Consider the following 11453-nt stretch of genomic DNA (forward strand, 5'->3'; position numbering starts at 1 on the left):
GGAGACAATTGGGAGCTTATTTGCGCTTATCTTTTTTCAAGTTAAAAGGCATGACATCTACTGAAAACAGTTCCTGAGGTTTAAAAGTATACATCTGAAAAGAGATGGAATACTTTGTCTAAATTCTACATTTGTCTTAATATGCAGTTACATGTTGTCAGTTTACCCACCCGCAATGATAGCTAGCACACACTGCAGACTCCAGTTGTTTTTGTCTTTTATTCATATATGTAAAAAATACCATTTTAATAAATTTATAAGATAACTACAGATGATATATGATATGGTTATCAGCTCAATTTTCTTGCAATCAGTTCAGTGACTGATTATGCAGTTGTTTTTGTGCAATGAAAGAAGTAAACAAACCATACCCCATAATATACAAATGCAGTAAAATTAAGTGAGAAGGCTAAATGAGGCTCAGTTATTGAATTAGTGGGGTTTTTGTTGACTACAACTTTTCAGTTGGTATTTTCAAAATGTTTTTACTAAGTTTTAGCAATTTATGATGCATTTTTTTTAAACCAGCAATAGTTAAGCCTCCACAGTGTAATCCCCTTAAAAAAAGCTTGTGCGAAGTTACTGAAAGTTTCAGAAAATGTATGTTTGAGCAGTGAAGTAATTTTCTGGCAAAGAGTCTCAATTAATTGATATATTCCAATATCGTTTTAGAATTCAAGCCTTATTTAGGAGGTAAATTAAGTTGAACCTTTGCAGAGTTAAATATAGCTATGTTAAATGAATGGTATTACTAAAGGGCCTGCATTTTAATTATCCTGGGCTTAGTGCTGTGCACAATAATGAAATGGATGTATGGAACATACACTGTAGATTTTGGAGGGGACAAGGAGGATTAATTCTCTTATTCCAGAGAATGACACATTAGTAGAGGTGGGCGTATGATAGCAATTAAGTTTGTTTTCCTGCATATTTTCAGGTCTGTTCTATCAATGGCCATAACTTTTTTTGTTTTTAGAAGGACTGTTTTAAACTGGTCAAAAATGGTTCCTGGTCTGCTTTAGCTGAGCCCAGATCTTTCACAGAGAAACAGTATATAAAAATTCAGACTGATCCTTTTGAGGAAGAGATATCTTAGATCCTTTTTCACTCCGTGTGGAATTTGTTTTATAGAGATGATGATCATGTTAACTTCCATTGCATATCTCCATGGTGATCTCTGAGAAATATGGTTGGAGTGCAAATGTATATTCATATGGAAAAGTTGGCTTTTGGTATCAAACCCAGGTGAAACTGCATGGAATTCCATAGAGTCACACTAATTCACCCAATCTTTGTGTCTGTCTTTAGTTTTCATCTTGAGCAGTGATATATATTTCTTGTTCCCTAAACTCTGTGAGTGTGACAATATTATATGGCATATTAATATTAAGTAATTTGGAAATGATGACTTTGGAAATATTAACTTCCAAAGATGTAATGTAGATTTTTGCAGAATATTGTTATGGGAGCAGATTAATTATATTTAGTTCCTAGCATGGATCATTATGATTCTAGGTATGAGTGAATTTAGATTAATTCAGTGCAATGAAAGAACTTACTTTTGGAGTTACTGTATGATCATTGTGTTGAGGTGTCATAACAAAATAAAATGTTCCATTTTAAAGTTTCAATTCATCATTGAGGTGGCTCTTCAGACCCTATCCTGCTTGATTGTTACTTTTGTTGCATAGAGATCTCTACACAGCACTGGTGAGGCCACATCAGGAGTGCTGTTTTCAGGTCTGGGCTCCCGCGTACGAGAAAGACATTGACTTGGAGTGAGTCCAACAAATGTCCATGAAGAGAGTTAAAGGACTGGAGCATCCTTCATGTGAGGAAGGGCTGAGAAAGCTGGCACTCTTCAACCTGGAGAAGAGAAGGCTTAGAGGGTCCTTATCAATGTGTGTAACTAGCTGATGGAATGGAATGGAGAGGGAGCCAGACTCTCCTCAGTAATGCCCCGTGACAGGACAAGAGGCAATGGGCACAAATTAAAACCTGTGAAATTCCATCACAACACAAGAAAATATTTTTTTTTTACTGTGGCAGTGGTCAAACACTGAAATAGGTAGCTGGAAGTGATTGTGGAGTCTATCTGTGGAGATATTCAAAATCCAAGCGGGCATGGTCCTGGCTCTAGGTGACCTTGGTTTAGCAGGGGGTCAAACTAGATGATCTCAAGAGGTCGCTTCGCAGATCAGCCTTTCTGTGATTCTGTGAGAAGGTGGAGGTGGCAACTCTTAAGTATCAGTTCAGCTTTATTTATGTGGTGGCTTTTCACAGTTATGGATTTGTATGTTGCTTATTGTAGTGAAGCTGGATGATTTTCACCTCTGGAATAAGTCACATTTGGGTCTTTCTTACTACCTTAATCAGCAAAAATACATATACTATTTTAACCTGCCCCTGTGATCATCTGAGGATTAATCTGACATCACACAACTAATTTAATGCAATTTCACATTACCATTCCTGAAACTTACCATGATGAATTGGAAGCTTTTTTCGTGTTTGCATCTCTAAATTGATAAGCTCTTTTATCTTATGTACAGTTGTTCATACAAACTGAAATCTGTTGGGTGGTCTGACTTCTTTCTTTGAGCGGTGCCATCGATTCATGGGCTTCAGTGGTGTCTGAACAGGATGCCACTTATGTCACCATCTCTAAGCACATCCAGCACAATCCAGGCTTTCGTAGTTTGTTTGCTATCATTCGTTAATACTTAGGAAACTTAAATCTATGCAGAAACCTCCTGAAGGAGTAAGCAAAGACTTTAGTATCTGGTAACCAGTTCCATAGTGCTCAGGGCCTACTGTAAAGAGAAGAACGTTATTCTAAATAATCCTAAGGGTTTGTTGCAAATTTAGGAGACATTTGAGTAGCTGATTTGGTAGACCAGTAAGTTCATCGTAGCATTTACATTTTATTTACCTGAGTTGTATGGCACAAGCACATATAAGGGAAAGCGCTCAGGACATACAGGGAAACCACAGGGCATTTAAATCTTTAAGTTCTCTCTTGTTTCTGCCAAGTATGGCAAGTTTTAATAATGGCTGGTAACGCTGCAAAGTGAACTCATCTGCTGTTTTTCAATCAAAATATGTTTTAAAAGTATTTCTTCTTGTTATTTTTCTGTTTTTATGTTATCATCCACTTTGCTGGTAAGGAACAGAAGCAAGTTTACAGCCTGGTTAGTAGGCGTTTCTAACACCAGTCATTACTTATGATGCTAGAGCTCAGTATTCTTAATTTCAGGTCATTTAGTCTGACCATGTAGCCTCAGAACAAGAAACATTTTGAAAATGCATGAAAATTGCTAGTTTCAGTTGAACGGAGAGTCCATTTAATTAATCCTGATTAATAACAAAATTCTTCCCATTTTGGAGGGGGAGATTTCTCAATTCTATTCCCTGTGCTTGGATTTCCACAGCATCAAAGTGTATTCTAGAACTTCCTTATTTTGCCTGCAGAGTTGAAGCGTAGCAAGGTATCCCCTTCTTTGTGAAGTCTTAGATACATTTACTCAGACAAGAGTATTTTGAATGAGGAATAGTTCAAAATGCTTCATTCATCTTCAGAGATAAAATTGGTGTGCAGATGTAAAACACTGTCAAGGAGTAGAAGAGCAAACCTTGTTGTAGGGGACCATTGTAATCTGCAGTTGAATTTCTTTCGTTAAGTTCTTCTTAACTGCCAGATACTTTCTAGGGGGGAAAAAAAAAATCCTGATGTTTATATAATATAGACTTCACCTTGTTTCATGGCAATGTAAGAGAGAGATCCAGTCATCGAATGCTGTCCATGCTTTCATGGCAAAACTACATTGCAGGTATTTATTTTTATTTTTTTTTCCTTCATGAACCTTAGATATTTCTATGGCTTTCACTATGTGCAATTTGAAAGCAAGTGTTGAGCTTACCTCTGTGAGTGATGATTATTTAATATTATGCTGTGGCTCTGAATCTCTCTGAAATACCTGTGCTACTAGAAGAATTTGTAGTTTTGGGGTAATAGGTCTATTCTTTGCACCGAATCTTAAAATTTTGTCTTGGCTTCTGTTTTTATATCCCTTTTGTAATACATAAACATGGTGTTTTTTAAAGAAAAGAGATCAAAGGAAGAAAAACTCTCTTGTTCCATTTACAGAAAATCCTTCTGAATCTCAACTTTAGGTTGCTTAAAGTGTTTTGTCCAATCCTCCTTACTCTTTGAGAATCCTGGGAATTCTGAATCAGTCAAAGGAGAAATGCCTCTGAGCAAGAGACACAGCGGCTTATTTCCCAGCCTTGTGTGACATGAGTAATTCTCAGTACTAAGGGAACCAAGCAAATTTCAGTGGCTTTCACCTATTGTAATGAACTACAGTCAAACCTCCCTTTCTGGACTGAACCATAAATATGTAATGTTATGTAGTGGTAGCCTAGCTGACAGGCAGATGGTCAGACCTGCCTCAAAGTACTGGCAGCCTTCTAGCTGGAAAGCAAATGAGAATCTCCTTAGACAAAGAGGTGTGATTACTTCTTTAGGAAATAATAGTAGTTATCGTCTTATCCTGATGCAGAATTGAGTGAAAGTACAGTGAATAGATCAGTGAAAGTGTGTTAAGAAATGTTTATAGAGAGCTTCTGAAGGCAGGACTCTCCAAGTTCAATGACTTTAGCATGAATAGGTAACTATTTTAAAATACCTGGGTGTCTTGCCAGATGTGACTAATAGAAATTGAGGTATGGGCACATTGTCCTCAGCTGCATGGCAGAGATTTGGACTCTCAACTCAATTCCTTATGGAACAACTGAACCCCAAGCACCTGTCCTGTAGGACCTTTTCCCTCTATATTTCATGGGGTTGCTGTGCTGTTCAGGTGTCATAAATGGGATGCACACCAGAGCTGACATGAAATATGTGAAACCTTAAGAATTAAAATAAGTATATCCACTAAAGTGACTCCATGCCATTACAACTGCAAGAGCAGGAGGATGGCATTTCAGGAGGACGATATAGTAAGCACTGCTATGATCAAACTAAACAGTGTTTGCTCAGTTTAGAAAAAATATAAATGGCTCTAACATCTACTGTCAATTTAACAAAAGAAAAACCCCTAATGTTTGTACATGTAGGGCTACATTAGAGCAGTGGAAACGGTGTTGCTTCTTTTGTGTTGTAATTTTCCATAATTAGTAATTTGCTTGCATTCATTAATATGACTTGGACCTTCACACCCCTGTTCTGTCTTCAGGTGCATGCATATTAAAATTTCACTTGAGTCCTAAATATCTAAGAGTATGGAAATGGAAACCAAGGTTTGAAAATCAAGATCTTGCTTCTAGTGCCCCTTGCTTTAAATAAAAAGTCTATTCCTGTCCCAGCTATTTACACTTAATATCCACCTGTTTCATCTCTAATGAATTATTCATACATGTATATGTGAATACTGTATGTAAAACCTTTCATTAGAGAAAGAGGGCTTCTGAGTTCTGGAGCATATACCAATATCTTCTCCTCAGGTGTTTCTTTGATATGCCAGAACATCTTTCTACTGAAATCTTAATCCAAACTTTCTACAGTGAAATGAGTTTTTATGCAGTTTCCAGTCACCATCAGAGAGAACTTTTTCGTGATCTCTGTTTCTTCTGCTAGCAACAGTATTTCATGTTTCATATATATTTTTTTTCTTTGCTGGCTGATTTCTATTAAAATCTGTTTATTGTTTCAGAAATTCATTTTGAAGTGGCATATTGCATTCCTACATCTCTAAGCCCTCTGCCCTTCTTCATAGTCCGGGCTTTAAAGTGGGGAGAAGGAAGAAATAGGGAGAGGTTTCTGTTTCTAAGGATGTCAGGCCTCAGCTGCACAGTCATGGGGGGGAAACTTGTTTGCCTGGTGCTGCTGCCTTGTAACAGTCAGAAGCAACATCGAGAGGGCATGGAGAGACAAACTACTCAGTTTCCATTCCTTAGTGTTTTGCAGTGCAGTTGTTGATACCAGCAAAGTGCTGTTTGCACCTGAAGTTTGAATATTGCTTGTTAGTTTTCTGCTTGTCCCATCACCTTTGGCTTTGTATCTGCCACCTCCTCCCTCCTGGCCCTCCCATTCTCCTTCCCTCCCTCTCACCAACCTTCCCAGCTCTGACCTTCCTAATTCTATCTAGCTCCTGGTTTCTCTTTAATACTTTGTCTCTATCCAGATACTCCTGCACATATTTATTCAAATTTCAGCACCATCTCCGTTTTCCTTAGCTCTGTGTTTCCTCTTAAAGAATGGATTCAACAGCAGTATGGGCCTTGCATGTGAATTTTCATTTTCTCTAACTACTTCAGAATACCAAAAAAATACTTTTCCAACTGCTTTTTTTGAAGAGAAGAGAAAAACTTATTTTGTAGAGTTTTTCACAGTCTATGCAGTACTGTAAGACCATGTCTGTTAAAAGCTTATCTTTTGGGTACTCAGCACCTTTCAGCTGGAATTCCAAGAAAATGAATGCTTATCTTTCACCTCAGGTTTGGGATTATACCATTAATGCAGCAAATAAGGAATGTCAAATCGGTTCAGTAGTACAGATTTGCTAAGGTATAGTAGGAAAAATAGTGATCCAAATTTGGCCATTTTGGCCTTTATGGAAGAAGTCCCAGGTTAATTTACTGTTCACTAATGTGCAGGAACTCAGTATTGTGCCATGCGTCATGGGACAACTGAACTTCAGTCTTGTTAGGAGCTGGCATCCAGCTGAACTAAGTTTAAGACTGATTTTTGATGAGCAAAACATTGCAATAACTTCTTAAAGATACTTTATTCCATATAATGGAAATACAGTTTTCAGATTGTGGATTTTTATTTCATACTAGAATGATGGAAACATTTTGTTTCAGATATCAGAAACATTATGCTTAAGTACTTTCCATGTGCATTCTGGACAAACGATGATACAGGCTGAAATCTGTATATATTTTCACAAATTCCTTGCACTTATCATAGAATACCTGTGAATAATATTAATATCTTAGTTATAGACTGAACTTGGAAGATAACTTTTAAAACATTATTTTACAAGCACTGTGTTGGACCACCTCTACTGTATAGACTATTCTACTGGAAATAACTTCTTACTGCATCACTGAAAACAGCATTTCAGCTAAATCTTCTTTGGTGTTGACCCTTTTTGTCTAATGTATTTACTGGTCTAAGATGGTGTTTATTGATGAAGGTATTCATTGTAGCTTATTCCTAACTCCATAGGAAAGCTTTTGAAGACTTGTTGTCCTAATAAAAATGTGAAGATTTAAAGTTGAGCTATGTAGTTATATTTTTTTGGTCTGAAGTTACACTACTTCCTTCTTTCAATTTTGAAATTATTTAGCCTCAGGGAGGTTTCCCCCCTGTGATAACATTTCAGCGTTTGTTGTCTGGTTCTGAGCAGGTAAGACAAATAAACAAAAGAAGGATAAAAATAAAAAGAGAAATGAGTAGTAGCTTTTTTTTCTAGCACTCAGAGTAAACTCTCCAAACTACCTTTGTTGGGAAATGTATAACAGAAAAAGCCACCAGTTTGGCTTTCTTCCACATATATATTCTCTTTCCTCATTTGCACAACACACTCAGCCACTGTCCTTAGGTATCTCAAAGAGGTATCAGAATTTTACCTAGCATAGGTTGTCCGGACAACTCATTGCGATAGTGGTGGACAAAAAAGTGGACACAAAAGGTGGACAAAAAAAAGGAAGTCATGCCTATGTTCAACTTGTGTTGGCATGAGAAGTTTTCTTGATCAGGTTTCATATTGTCCTTGAGAAGAATGACTTTTAGAGAAATTGTCCAAAAATTTTCAGATAGTTGGGAACTGCTCATTAGCCTTTAATGGGTAGAATTCGAATTCTGATATATTGTCCCTAGACACTCTTCTCTTTTACTCATGATTTCTTGTCTTCCTCCCATCCTGTAGCACAACCACTTCTTTTGAACTTTCACCAAGTGAAATGAATTGATTCCAAGTGATAGTGGCTTGGCAGTGGCAGTCAGTCTGTTACCAGCTTTAAAAGAGCACAGCAGAATAGAATTACAAGACTTTCAAATACATTAACACACCGCTAATTTAATGACCTCATTTGATTATTTCATTGTCCACAGAACATAAGCTGTATATTTCATTAAAAAAACAGACTTTGGTGAGTTATTATTTTGGGTGCCTAAGTAAACATGTTTTTCAATAGTTTTTAACAGGTTTTTACTACATGGGCACGGCTGAATTTGCACAGCTTGAGGTCCTGACTTACAACAAGAAGAAAAGTTGATGAGCTTAGACTTGACAAAATAAAATTCACCCTAGGTTGTGGATTTTTTCATTTCTTGTTTGAAGCCTTCTGCCTCTACTTCCTGTCAGGCTAACAGTGTTTTCCTACAATCACACTAAAGAACAAAGTTTAACATTAAAAAATTTATCTGTATTGAACATGCTTTTCTAGGTAGAGTCAATATCAAAAGGGTTTTCATTGTAGATCATCTTTCAAGTGCAGTATTTTGCCCTTTTACAACTTAGGACTGAAGAGTTAGAGTTACACAAATACCTTATTTTTTGGTAGAAGTAAGGGGGAGAAAAACCCAAACTTCTGTCCTGAAGTGAGACGTAGAAACAGAGGATTGATAAACATCGTTCACATCCCAGTATGGAATGACTGAAAATCAACTTATCTAGATATTTTTTCATATAGTTCAAGTCTTACCATGCTATTTCATGCTAGTGATTTTACTACCCTACTTATAGAGTATATCTTCTTCTGAAATTCCTTGCATTTATAGTCTGAAAAAATGATCAGATTGTTGCATGCGCAAACATGCAAGTTTGATAAGTACTGAACATTATGGAAAGTTAGTCCACTCGCAGTTGAAATGTCCACTTCTGTAATGTGTGACAGGTGAGGGCATAACCTCTGATTTTTGCAAGTAATACTGGCCATCCAAGTCTCTCTTTTTACATCAAAACTTTTTTGTTTTTCACTTGGATTTTTTTTGTGCTGTCTTGCATTTGAACAATGAGGTTTATCTCGGTTTAATAGCCCATAATATGGATTTTACTTGATTACTAAGTGAATGTCTACATTGTAAAATTTAAATTAATGCCATTCTTGTAGAAAGAGTGAGGAATTCAGTGTAGGAAGCTATGTACTGTCTAGCTTGATTTCATGTCAGAGTGAGTTTGACTGCTGACATGCAGTACCAGTCATCTTTTTGAACTAGCACAATAATTTTATTTGAGGCGTTACGGCCTTGTTTTGAGAAACTACTGCTAGTTATTGGCCACTAGCTGTTGTAAGAAACTATAGACCCGCAAAGTTGTTGTGCGTGGCTTTGAAAACTGCAGTTTCACAATTTTATGTCAGTCTATCATAGACAACTTACACACATCAGTCCATTCTTGATTCTCTACCTCTTTTCTTAGCTCGAGTGCCATTTTGTCTTCTTCGTACTAACTCTTCTAGTTCAATGGAGGGTCCTTCTACTGATTCTGTGGTTTTGTGTTCCTTCCATATTTTGCAAACTCTTCTCTTGCTCTTAATTTCCAGCATCAGCTCTCTGCCACATTGTGGTTGTTTTTCTGGCATTTGCTGTTTACCTCATATTACTTCACTAGTTCAAAAAATGTAAGTGTAAAATTTAATGTAGAATTTCATACTCTTGGCCTAATGATCACAGTTGTAATAAATGCTCATGGTTATAAACGTGCCTAGTTATTGGCAAAGCATAAATACTTTCATACTGAATTGTTAGTGTGTATGTGCGTGCACATGCATTCATGTGCATGCTGGGGAGAATCATAGAACCATAGAATACCGGGTTGGAAGGGACCACATGGATCATCCAGTCCAGCCTCTCAAGGTAAAAGTATCATTTAAATGAGTTGAGTCAGCACCCTGTCAAGCTGACTCTTAAAACTGACCAGTGTAGGGGAATTCACCGCTTCCCCTGTGAGATTGTTCCAATGTCTGATTGATCTCATGGTAAAAAAATTCTTCTGGAGTTCAATGGGAATCTCTCTAGAGGCAACTTGTGTCCATGACCTCTCATCTTTTCCATGTGACTCCTTGTGAAAAGGGAGTCTCCATCTTCTTGTTAGCCACCCTTTATCTACTGGTACACAGCGATAAGGTCCCCGCTAAGCCTTCTCTTCCCAAGGCTGAACAGGCCGTTTTCTCAGCCTTTTTTAATAAAGCAGGTCTTTCAGTCCTCTGATCCTCCTCGTGGCCCTTCTCTGGACCTCTTCCAACCTGTCTGCATCTCTTTTGTATAGCGGGAACCGAAATTGGAAAAGGGGTTGTCTGTTTTCAATGGTACATTTCAAAAAAAGTTTGCGAGATAAGAACTTATTTCATGAGTGAGGTCAAGCTCAGTGTAATGATGTCTGAATCTAGGTATCACAAGTAGTGAACTGTTGTTTGCATTTTTGTGAAATACATCACATGATTTACAACGGTAATCTCTTACATCTGCTTGGCTGGCCTCTACTATGATGAACTTTTCCGTATTTTTGGTCTCTGTGACTCCATAAATGTGAAGATTTTGGAGTGTTCATGTATTTGGGGTTTTGATTCCTGTTTAGGTCTCTTGCAGGATCTAGACAGAGAACATTTGAAGTTCAATCTGAATATGAGGAAAAACTTTTTTACTGGACCAGGCTGCCCAGAGAGGTTGTGGAGTCTCCTTCTCTTGAGACATTCAAAACCCGCCTGGATGTGTTCCTCTGCAACCTAGTCTAGGTTATCCTGCTCTGGCAGGTGGGTTGGCCTGGATGAGCTTTTGAGGTCCCTTCCAGCTCCTAATATTCTGTGATTCTGTGATTCTGTGAACATGAAAAATGTTACTTTCTTAGGCTGTTTAATGTGAGTTAGGAAGTAGATTGATTATTATAAAATGAGCAAGTCTGCTCTACTGTTTTAAGTTCATATAAAAGTGGGACGATGAAAATTCAGTAAAAACATATTCAGTACCAAATATAATAAGTTATGGAGCTATAGTTAGGATTTATTGTCTTTTTCTGAATTAATTAAGCAGGTAAAGTATCTAAATCAGATAGAAGAAAGAGATACTTGATTATAGACCTGTTTTACCATTTTCTGAAGTAATTGTAGGCACTTAACTCCATCTCTGGAGAAAGCACTTATAAATACTTTTAAAAACCTGGCTCAAAGAAATAAAAATTAAACCAAATCTGTGGAATAAATTCATCATCTGTAAATGTAAAATATGCTTACATAAACTTTGCTGTTTTCCCTATTGATGACATTTTTTGGTTGTTCTACTCAGCTACTAAAAAAATGAAATAATGTTTTTAACCTCCTTTTTCCAAGAAAGTTGTTTGAAATTTGAATAAATAAAAAAATCACATAAAAAATAAGATAAATATTCCATAAGCTACACAGCCCTTAAAGAAATATATGGAGGTATGGCATAGCCTCCTGATTAC

Source organism: Mesitornis unicolor, unplaced genomic scaffold (genome assembly GCF_000695765.1).
Source record: "Mesitornis unicolor isolate BGI_N332 unplaced genomic scaffold, ASM69576v1 scaffold20172, whole genome shotgun sequence".
Lineage (NCBI taxonomy): Eukaryota > Metazoa > Chordata > Aves > Mesitornithiformes > Mesitornithidae > Mesitornis > Mesitornis unicolor.